The sequence below is a fragment of the Belonocnema kinseyi genome, chromosome 3, assembly GCF_010883055.1.
Source record: "Belonocnema kinseyi isolate 2016_QV_RU_SX_M_011 chromosome 3, B_treatae_v1, whole genome shotgun sequence".
Lineage (NCBI taxonomy): Eukaryota > Metazoa > Arthropoda > Insecta > Hymenoptera > Cynipidae > Belonocnema > Belonocnema kinseyi.
In genome coordinates, this window is record NC_046659.1 from 88,993,159 (window position 1) to 89,002,490 (window position 9,332).

Below are 9,332 nucleotides of genomic sequence, written 5' to 3' on the forward strand. Positions count from 1 at the left end.
CACATTCAAGTATTACCATAAAATGATTTAGGTGCTACCAAAGCTACTAAATGGTTTGGCTGATCCTAAAGAAGTTTTTTTATTCCAACAAAAGATGAGTTATAATTATTTTTTAAATAATTCAAATATTTTGCTGTTTCTGAATTAAAAAGGTTTGGTTTTTCTTATGCACATTTTTCATTTGTAATCTTCTCTCCTAGAATTTTAAGAAATGTAAATTGATTTTCTTATCCACAACATCAACTTCTGGGTTTATGGTGGTTCCAATTCTGTAAATTGTGGAAGATCGTATTTCGCAAGTATTATAGCCCACTAAATTTTCAACATAAAAGGGGACGCTCCGGATTCGGAAGGTGGAAACAACTCAACTATAATTTAGTAGCTTACTGATTCTAGTTCTCAACTCTAAACTTTCCTCCCATCTACAAGAAGGTTTACTGGAAATATGGGTTATGATATTAAGCCAATGAAGAGATTTCGCCTTATTACATAGTAAGAGCTTAATTTTCTCTGTAAAATTCACTAATGCATCCTGTAACATTTAGATAATTTCTTTAGAATCACACAGAGTAATCGGTGCAATGCCTGGATACCTCCCAATGATTAGACACCTAATTTCAATTTATGATTTTATGTTAAAAATAATTATTTTTAGAAACATACTTCTCCTTAAGGCTTTTTGTCCAATTATGTTACACAGTTTGAATTTCTTGGACTTTATTTTTATAAAGACTAGTTTCTAAATTTAATGAACAGAGACATTAAGCCTTACTGCCGTTCTTTTAAATGTGGTAAATGAGCGGTCCATCATTCTCATCGTGAATAAAACGGAAACATAATGATTCACCACGATATCTAAAACGCAAATAAGTAATATCATTGAAAACATCGATTTCAAATTTGGTTAAACTTTTTAAATACCATGTATATAATTGATTGTCACTTTGCCTTACGAATAACTAGCGAAAATGATGTCAAAACCAATTTTTTGCCAATTATTATATGATTTAGAGGCTAATCACTGTGCTTTCAAAATCAGTAATTTATATAACCTGATGTATAAATGACTGTATTGCGCCACATTTCAGTGGCCAATTAGACAATAATTGGTTTTTGCTAATCATTGTATCTTCGTTGATAATCATTGTATTTTAAAATTATTCTGTATTTCTTTAAATATAAATTATCTAATACTTTTAACGCCTATAAAGTTTTTAGAAAATGGTTAAACTTGAAAAAATCCTCAAGTGGTCAAGCATTGTACCTATAATGCATTTTTTTCAATCGACATAAGGAAGGAAAGATTTCATTTCCGTTTAGATACATGAAATTGTTTGAGGCTTTTCGTTGGATAACCAAAGTTAAGCAACGCTCTGCTTGGTTGTACTCGGATGGGGGCTTGTTGTACTATATGGAGTGTCTTTATTACCATATTTTAAGTTGCATTAATACATTTCATACATTAATATGTATTTCATACATTAATACATTTATGCAATTCATTTAAATTTGGAAAGTTGAATGGAAAGTTTTCAAATAGCCAACAATATTTTGTTTCTTCATAACAGTAAACAAGAATAGAGAATACTGAAAGATCAACAATGAATTTGAAAAATTCTTTAAAAGGTATTGTTACATATCGTGATCGTTAATTTGATTAAAATCTAACTCCACATAATATTATCAATTGCATACTCTTATTTTTAATACTTGAAAATCGCATTGTCAAGTTTCATACTAAAATAACATACACGAATGACTGTACATTTGAATTACATTTTGACAGGTTTCGTATAACGTCTGCCTGTCGAACTGGGACCTTTTATTTTGGGACTTATAGTGTATGTTTTTACGAACTCTTTTTCTGTCTAGATGTTTTTTGCTCAATTTAACAAATTTTTATTTGTATCTTAAAAAAATCAACTGAAATTTGTTTACAAAGGTATGTCTGAATTTTTTGCACTGTTTTTTCACATGAATCTACATTTTTTCTTGAAGCCACTATTAATGCTGACCTGATTGAGGTATTTTTAATTGATTTTCAGATTCTGATAGAATTCATCGTTTTCCTTATAAATCCGCCATAACACTTAAAAAAGGTGCATGATCGACGAAAATAGCAACGGTTTTTCTATAAATATTAAAAATCGAGTATTATGCGGGCTTAATAACTTTTGTGGTCAGAATTTTTTTTTTCGTAAAATTAAAATTTAAAATTTTCTCCACAAACCGATTAATTTTTGAAGTAACGAATAGAAGTTTGCTTACATAAAAGTCAAAGTACTCTCGATTAATTTGGCATTAGTGCGCCCAAATTTAAATTGGAAAAAGGCAGTGACTTCTGTTTGATTTTTCCTTTCTTTTTTTACGCAAGGTTAGCAGTCAATCTAATTTTATGGATTATCGAACTAGGGAAGAACAATCGGTATAGTGAAGGGTACTCCATCTAATGTAAGGGGCGTGATGAAATTAAGCCCGTTTGACTGTTGAAATCAACTCCAAACTTGTATTTTTATCCCAGGCTGTCAACACGATGTTGGAACTGCCAGGCTTGTCATACTGATTGATCATTATTGAATACCGCTGTTTGAATCACACTGACAATCAAGAATTATTATTACAAGTTATTTCTGAAATATCCCTCGCTGTGAATCATGTTTACCTGTAATAATCTATAAATAATATTCTCATTATTAAAACCTGCATGATTATTCCGAGAATAAATAATGGAATTTGTTCATCATCGCACCTGAATAAACATTTAAATATATCTGTGAGAGATTTCCTTTCTTAAATAATTGTGTTCACGAGACCTCGCACACGTTGCTGTTGAAAATCTGATTGGTTGCATACTGTGTTACTATATGTCGTTTAGTAGCCATTTTCAGTGCAATTTTCTGAATTTTCAGGAAATTGTTAAATAGCAATTCCCAAATGAGGAATTTTAATTCTAAAAACATAGTTCTCAACATAAGAGTTACAATTTTTAATGATTCTTTAATAATGAAGTCAACAATATTATGTTCCTAACTTTTTGACACTGTCAAGTTTATGTGACCTTGAAGCTGAACCACATGCTATTTAAAGTTTAAAATGATATTTTATTTTATTTAACCGTAAATCGAACAATGATTAATAGGTTGAAGTTATTTAATACTAGTATGAGAAAATTTTAATTAAATTTCTTAGATTTTTTTTAGAACATTGATATAATTTAAAGATTAACCTGTATGGAAAATTAACATAATAGATTATGGGCCGCCCATGAACTATTTCTACGTTTTTTAAAGAATTCTTACGTTTTCCCGTATTCAAGAACATTTCCCCTTTTCTCATTTTTCCAATTAAATGTGAAATGGATTAATAAAAACCAATGAAAAATACAACCAAATTTGGAGTAAAAAATTGATTTTTTCATGTTTGAAATACAAATATTTGGTCTTCATTTCTAAATGATTCAAATTTAGAGAGTGAATTATTTTGAAATATATTTCCAAGTTTTAGAAGATTTTAAAAGATTCGAAAATAATTTAAATCTTCCGAAGATTTGCAAAAATTCAAAACACAATGTAAATCTTTAAAGATGATAAAATAAAAAAGATTTTAAAAGTTTTGAAAATTTTCAAGAAAATAAACAGAATTTCTGAACATTCCTGCTAAAATTTCAAATGATTTTTATTTTTGAAACGATTTCAAAGAAAATCTTAGATACATAGTTTTTTATTTTGAAAGATGCGTTCAAAGACAAAATTAAAAGAGATTTAAAAACATTTCAAATGATCTCATGAACTTCCAGAAAAAAATGTAGAAGATTTTGAAACAAAAATTTTTTATTCTGCAAGATTATGAAATTTTAAAAAAATTCGAGTAATTTCAAGATATTCAGAAGTTTTGGAAAGATAAAAAATTACTCTAAATTTGTAATGATTTTAACGAATTTGAATCAAAATCTAGATTTCTGAAGATTTCGAAAGAAATTATAAGTTTTTAAAAAAATTTTGAAAGCTTTTAAGAAAATTAAATTTTTATTATATAAAAAATATTTCGAATTCTTAGAAGCTTACACAAGATTCGAAAATAATTTAAGTCTTGAAAAGATTAATACAAATTTGAAAGAAAATGTAGATTTTTCAAAACTCAAAAAAGAAGTCCTTTTATGTACTTCGATAGATTTTAAGATAAAAGTTCTGTAAAAATCAAAGTTCTGTGAAATAAGAAATTATACATACAGTTATATAATCTTAGAAAAAAGTAAAAAAATAAATTTAAAACATGAATAGTTGCTCGAATTTTTTTCCTATTTAAAATTATTTTTCCTCTCAAATTAGAATTTTGTTGACATTTTTCGGCTCTGATGGGTCGATAATTATTGACTGAAAATTCCTCTTTTTGATTTTTTAGATTTATCTACTTGGTAGAAAATTATACTATATGGTTGAAAATGAACTTTTTTCTTGAAAATTCATATTTTTCATGTTAAAAAATTAATCTGTGTCTTAGGAAATTCTTGAAAAAAAACGTGATAAAAGTGAAACGTCGAGGAACAATTTTGTTGGGAAATTATATTTTTGGGTGAATTCTACGGCTTATGATTTAAAGTTAAGGTTTACTTTGGTTGAAAAATTAATTATGTATTACTTTTTTGTGAAGTATTCATATTGTTTATTTGAAAATTAAGAACCAATAAAGTTACAAAATAATCAGTCATTCCTCAAAACAAAAAACTGCACCCGCATATAGCAAGCGATTGATGATCCTAGTTCTATTAAGAAATGAAAGTTCTAAAGTGTAAAAACTGTTTCTATTGGTGAAGATAAATCTGTTAGAAAGAATAGTCTCTAATTTGCATACGGACCTCGATAGAGATGATACTTGAAACATTAGTTAAAAACAATTAAAGAGGCCATTAAAATTCTCATTTCAATTGTAAGGTATATTCTGTAGAATAATGAAAATTACAAAATATCTTTTGAGTGAGTTATTGCTAAGATTAGAATGCAACTATTGTTTACTTATCTACCTTTATTATTTATTATGGATTCGCACGTTTATCGTTTTTTTGCGTGAATAATTTTTCACAATCTTCTGTCTGTCTAGATGTTGAGATTTGATTTCGCGCAATCAATCGTAAAAGAATTCTCAGTAAGCAATCAGAGGTAAAAGTTTTTTTTTACTTTGTTTGATATAGAAAGGTTCAAAAGTTTATGTACCTTAACGTATGCCTCTTATAGGATTCACTTAATTAGACGTGTGCCAGATGTGGTAAAACGGCGATAAACGGTGGTGTGGATGTTGACTTCTGACAGGCTGCATCCATGATATGCAATACTTGTAAAAATCTTTTATTGGCCATAAAATAACCAATATGATGTAATTTGAATATTGAAAATAAATTATGCATATTTAAGTTGTCAAGTAATTAAAAAGGAAAGGTTTTTTCTCAACTTTGCATACAGAAAAAATGCTTCTTAAAGAAATATTTTATTCGGCAAAGATATAAATTATTCGCGAATAATAATTTAAAAAATCTTCAAAGTCTTTTATTCACATTGTTCACATTTCAACTTTTGTTAAAAGAAATGTCAAGAGTCTAGAAATTTTAGATCCACCATAAAATTTAAAAAATGATCAAATCAACGAAATAGCGGCGGTTTTTCTATTAATATACTTTTCTGCTGAGAAGAATTTTTTCCGAAAAATCGAACTTTCACATTTTTCTCACAAACGGCAGATATGAAAAAAACGTACTGCCCAAAAATCGCACTTAAATATTGTTTTCACGAAACTAAATTATATCATAATTTTTGAAATTGCGATTCATGTTTGAAGTAACGAATAAAAGTGTTTAAAAAAATTGAAGAAAGGCAGTTGCTTTCGATTGATTTTTTTCTTTTTATATTTTAACATAAGGCTCACAAATAATCCCATTTGATGGGTTCTCGAAATAGGATAGAATATTCGGTATAGTTATATGTAATTTTTTCTAAAATTAAATATGAGTAAAAGTAAATTTAAAAAAATAAAACTTTGATGATTCTATGAATTGAAATAATATTATTAGTTATGCCTTATAAAAGAAAAAACATACTTTTCATGAATAAAGTTTAAAACTTTCAAAAAATGATTATTTTAAGAATAGTTTTTGTATCTGAATTTGTTTTTACTGTCATTTCTTATACCAATTTGATGAAAAATTATAGAATCTTAATAAACAATGGCTCTTTTCCTGGAAGAGCATTGCCTAAAAATATACTGTTTATAATTGTCAAAATAAATAATTCTGATATAAATTAATTACTTGAAAAAACTTCTCTTTCAAAACTTATTTTAACTACTTACTCCTTGAATATGCAAAAAATGTTAAGCATTATTATTTATAAAAGTTCAAACAATGAAAATTGATTGAAAGATTATAAAAATGCATGCTCAAGTATTTAGAAAATGTAAAGAATTTGTTCGATTAACAAAACATTTTTTATAAAGAAAACTATATAAGCAAAATATGTCGTTTTTCTTTTTCTTTTAGCAGTAAATTATTTATTGTGATCCAAATAAAGGGAATTTGATAAAAGATGTTACTTAATCAAACAACTTTGAAAATTATTGTAAATAAAATACGTAATAAGTTCATCCCAATTTGCATTTTTAGGCCAATTTGTTTTGTCTTTTAAAGATGCAGTTACATTGAGGACAAAAGACACTAAATTGTTATAAACCTTATGTTTCAATTAATTACTGTCCTTGTTATTAACAAAATACATAATCAAATCGTCAAAATTGTAATTTTTCGGTCAACATTTTTTGTTAAAAACTGTAATATTTTATTTAAAAAAAAACATATATAATAGCACTAAATCTGCCATTTTTTTGAAAAAAAAAAGATTTTTCTAATCGCCGCTTATGCACTCAGGTTATTTTACCCAAATTTATCATCAATATATCACCATTTGCACCTTTTTGATTAAAAAAAAGAACTGTCTATTATATTTATAAATTATAACTGGGTTAAAAATGTAACAATATGAAAATTAGAATCGTGTACCATTTAGTTTTGAAATATGAAAATGATGATTAAAATCGTGTCTCTCAGGCGCGGTTGTGATCTGAAGTTTAAAAATGGCGATGCGACTAATCTAATAGTACTTGCAAAATCAGTATGAGATCAAATTCCTAAGCCACAAATTGTATGAACGTCCAATTTTTACTATTTCTATTTCAGCTATGCCTCATGCGTATTTTAAGACCACAATGGAAATATTGGAAATAACCACAGACGTATATTTGTGACCACGTTTAGAGACCTTCTGAACCCAAAAAACAAATTTTCGCGAATGTGTTTGGCTGTATGTCTGTTTGCAGATTTTTAGTCTGTTAGCATTATAACTTTTGAAAAAAATGACAAATTGGATTGGTCTTTAGTGTACTCTTTATGTGTCCTAAACTGATGTTCAGGTTCGTGAGCTAGACATTTTGGATGAAAATTCAAAAATTTTAAGATCAATTTTGTCATGATTAAAAAATCGTATGTACGGGTATTTCTAGTGCATAAGAAAACAATATATTCTAATTACTTTTTTTGTTAAAAAAAAAAATTACGAGAGTTATAGTATTAACAAGATATAAACAAAATGAAAAAACACGAAAATGAAAATTTTAAGCCAAACAACGCAAGATATGAAAAAAGTCAAGAGGGTAAAAGCATTTCTTTGAAGTAAAACTATACAAGATTCGAAAAAAGATAAATAGAAAAAAGCTTTGCATCAACAAGAAATTTACAAATTTGTTATAATTTACATTTTGATAGGACGCGTAGTTTTTGTTTTGTGCATAAAAAAATGTACAATAAATAGAACAATTCAATTGTTGGAAAAACGATACAAGCTACGAAAAAATAATTAGTCCAAATTTGTTCATCAAAGAAAGAGTTAAAAAATTCCTATCAATCATTTTTCAATAGGATGCGTAATTTGTATTTCAATCGTGTGAAATAAAAATGATCAAAATAAAAATTAAATAAAATTAACAATAAAAAAATTAAATTTTTGGAAAACGACGCAAGAAGGAAGAAAAAAATGAATGAACAAAAATTTTACATTCAAAAACGAGTTGAAAAGTCTGATCACTTTGATTGTGATCACTTTTTGATTGTACGCCCGGTTTTTGTTTTAGTCGTGTGAAATAAAATAAACAATAAAAGAAAGAAATTTTGGACAAATTACATGAGCTGTGAACAAAAATTAATAGACAAAAGCTGCTCACTCAAGAAAAGCTACAGATTCTGCAACAATAATTTTGTACTTTGGATCTGAAATACAGCAATACGCCACCTGGTGGCTAAATTTGGAACTAAAATAACGGGGTCATTTTTAAAAGGCTGTGTGCTATTCTGGTGATATTCAGAGTAGAATGTAAATCTATTTTTTGAATGCTACGATTTAAATCATCAAATTAAAAAAAATGTCAGATAATACAGAAATAGACGATCTAGGTATGAAATTCAGTCAGAGGAAACGCAAAAGTAACAGATTTTGCTCTGTTTTCGGATGTTCAAGCAAGGCTAGAAAAAACCTAGATGTTAGGTTTCATCCATTTCCCTTGCCTAAAAAAGGTTTTCATAAAGTGGTTAATGAAAGTGGGTTTGAAGAAATGATCGATCAGAGAAAGCAAGGGAAAAATGTTTTAAAACTGGAGAAGAAGGTAACCTCAAACATATGTGTCTTTGTTCTCTGCATTTTAAACATGAGGATTACTCATTTCGAACAGATAAGTTCACATTGATTTCTAGAGCAAAATATATTTTCTAATATTTTGAATTTATAAATAATTTAGATATACCATTTAAGTCATCTTGATTGTCCATAATTTTATTTTATAATCTCAAAATTTTGACAGGAACTAATTACAAGTTCCCTAAAATACATGAATAAAAATTGTAGATTGCAGTGCAAACTGGACGATTGTAAACAAAAAGCAATTAGCTTTATGCTCGTTTGATCATCGGGCTGTTTTACATAAAATAATATGTCCAGCTTGTAACACCTTTTCTCCTTCCACAAAATTTCTACACGAAGAAGTGGATAACGTAAATTTACAAATTTCAGCAATGCTGAGCGACATCTTTGCCATACTAAGCACGAAAAACGATTAAAATTCACTAACAACACAATGTATCAGTTGCAAAGGCATGGCCGGATTAAGGGGGGGCTGTAGGGGCTGTAGCCCGGGGCCCTGCTTTTGAAGGGGCCCCCAAATGCTTCCTCAACTTAAAAAAAAATTTTATCTTAATATACAAATTTATTGTTTTATTTCTCTAATACTGGTAATATTCTTTT